A 3,223-nucleotide genomic window follows, 5' to 3' on the forward strand; every position below is an offset into this window, starting at 1 on the left:
TTTCGCTTCGTAACTGAATGTATGGTGTTGTTATACCTATCCACGGTTATGGCGACGCGTTCCTCAGGGGTCAGTCTAGGGATCTCTTTACAAAGACAACGATAAATTTCAATCAAAGTGGAATGCAGCCTCTCAACCTGTCCGTTTACCTCACTAGGTTGCGTCGGCGTTTGATATATTTCAATACCTAAGGACCGAATGTAGTTTATAACAAGGGGGGGGGGTCAAAAATCCACGCTCGTTGTCCATAACTAAAGCACGCAGAACAGTAAAATAATGGAGAGCAATAGCTAACATCATTTTTAGATGTGGAGATGACCTATTTTTAATTGGAAATAATTTTGCAAATTTGTCTATACAACTTAGGAATTTCTGTTTTTCTATATCAAAAATATCAATGTGAAGGATTTCGCAGGGATAATTCGGGATTGGAGTGGGTTGTATATGTGGTTTTGAAGGATGTCTATCATACTTGTTAACTTTACACGTTTCACATTGTTTAATGTATTCTCGAATTTGCCTTGACATAGCGGGAAAATAAAATTTCTCAAGAATTTGCTCCCTATTCTCACGTGCGTTGCGATGGGCACGTTTATGTTCCTGTTCTATGATGTTGAAAATTCTATCGGTTAACGTAACATCCTCAACCATTCGTTGTGTTATACGGATCCTGTATCTATAAAAATGATTAGTATATACATCCTGTAATGAGGGAATCGAAGATTCCGGGATTTTAATACCGTTTATTACATTAGGATTTAAAATTCTTTTTAGCACATCAATTAGGGATGCACTATTTATTGTAGGTAATTACTTGATTTCGTAGAATTACTTGATTTCTAAATACGTTTATTGGTGACTCCACATGCGGTATTAGGTCTGAACTATCTTGTTCGGCCGAATGCATGGTACCCTCTGACGCAGTGTCTGTTTCGGATGCCGTGTCGGTTGTGGAGGATGCTGGTTGGGCAACGATGGAGTCGGTGAGTGCATTCACCTCCGTTCTAAGACGGGAGAGTGCATCAGCGACCACATTCGTTTTTCCCGGTTTGTAAATTAATTCGCAGTTATACTCTTCAATACGAGCCTTCCATCGCTTGAGCTTTGCGTTGTAGTTGCGATTACTTAATGAATATGTTAAGGGTTGGTGGTCGGTGTAAATTTTTATTTTCTTTGTACCATAGAGGTATGATCGCAAATTATCTAGTGCCCAAACGATGGCCAGAAGCTCTTTCTCATTGGTGGCATAATTTTCCTCTGATTTATTAAGTGACCTCGAGATGTAAGCGATGGGCCTGTCATCACCAATAGGCCCTTGTGACAGCACTGCTCCTATGGCGTAGTCTGATGCGTCAGTACTTAAATTGAATGGTTTTTCGTAATCTGGGAAGGCCAAAACATCGGCAGAAACTAAGAGCTGTTTTAATTCTCTAAATGCTTTAAGTGACTCTTCATCCAATTCTATTTTGACTCTCTTTGAAGCATTAGCACGTATTCTCGCATTTTCACCTCTAGTTAAGTTAGTTAATGGTTTTGCTATCTTGGCGTAATCTCTTATAAATTTTCTATAGTAAGAGGTCATACCAAGGAAACTTTTTAATTCTTTTAAATTTTGTGGAGGCAAAATAATTTTTATTGCTTCCACTTTTTTCAGATTGGCTCTTACCCCATCTGGGGTTATTATATACCCAAGAAATTCTACTTCCCTTTCGAGGAAGCATATTTTCTCCAAATTTACCTTTAGGTTGGCACCCATGAGGCGGATGAACACCTTTTCCACATTGTCTAAATGTTCATCTAAACTTTTCCCAAAAACAATTATGTCGTCTATATACACATAACATATTTTTCCTATAAATTGTTTCAATACGTCATCAATCATTCGTTGAAATATAGCAGGCGCGTTCTTCAGGCCGAATGGTAAACGCAGATATTCATATTTCCATTCATAGTGGAAAAAGCAGTTTTTGGTATGTCGGACTCTTTCATCGGTATTTGATGAAAACCCGATGTAAGGTCTATTGTTGTGAAGTAATTAGCCTGACCGAGACTACAAAGTGTAGCATTGATATCAGGGATGGGGTACGTGTCAGCGATTGTAATAGTATTCAACCTTTTGTAATCAACTACCATTCGATACTGCTTTTCTCTGTTTGGTTTTTGGTTTTTTTGGAACGATCCAAATTGGGGAGTTGTATGGACTCTTTGATGGACGTATTATTCCAGCGTCAAGCAGTTCATTTACTTGTCTTTCGACTTCCTCTCTCATACAAGCAGGTTAAGGGTTACTTTTACTATAAATAGGTTCGAAGGTTGATGTCTTTATTTCCGCGCGTATGCTGGTATCGATCAATTCATTACCACTAAGTGGTTCAAAAAGTTTTGAGTATTTACCTAATAAAGAGTTAATTCTATCATGGATTCGATGAGGTAAATTCTCCCCTATAGTAAAGAATACATCTGACGAGAAACGTGCTCTTAGGGGAATTTCGTATTTGCCTACCATAAGAAGATCGTTTTTTCTGTCTATTATTGCCCCAACTTTTCTTAAGGTATCATCACCGATTATACCGGAAAAATTACCCAAATTAGGTAATACGAAAAATTCAATTTTTGTTACGTCCCTATGCTATTAAATATTTTTAATTCTGATTTGTTCCGAATTGTCACGTTACCGCCGACTGAGGCAATATTAAATACCCTCTTAACAGGAATACACCCTTTGACTACCCCTTCTTTAATGTAATTTTTGTTTGCTCCAGTATCAATTAAGAATTCCAATACCCGACCATCCGCTAAGGTATATTCTATATACGGTACGCTTGATGGCCGGATTCCAGAAAATCCTCAGAGTTTTGTTCATTTGGTGATTCCAGGTTACCTTCTTCAACTACATCTTGTTTCTCTTTCTTTTCAGAAAGACTATGATATAGTCGTTGTTGCTTTTTAGAATAGTTTTCTGATCCATTACTTCGTTTGAATGGATTCGGTCTATTCATATAATTCACGTTTTTTGTTTGTATAGAAGGATCGACCACCATTTTCTCCACCGGAAGATATGACATAGAATTTTGGTTTCCTTTCTGTAAATAACGATGATCGGCTGAATTTTGTTGACGATGATTTTGAGAACGCCAATGTGGTTTCGGTGGCAATTGTAGAGGCTTATTCTTAGTCTGGTGTGACGTAGTACTCGCCAGACTGTTAATAGGTATTGAGACTC

This window comes from Musca domestica, unplaced genomic scaffold, assembly GCF_030504385.1.
Source record: "Musca domestica strain aabys unplaced genomic scaffold, Musca_domestica.polishedcontigs.V.1.1 30, whole genome shotgun sequence".
Lineage (NCBI taxonomy): Eukaryota > Metazoa > Arthropoda > Insecta > Diptera > Muscidae > Musca > Musca domestica.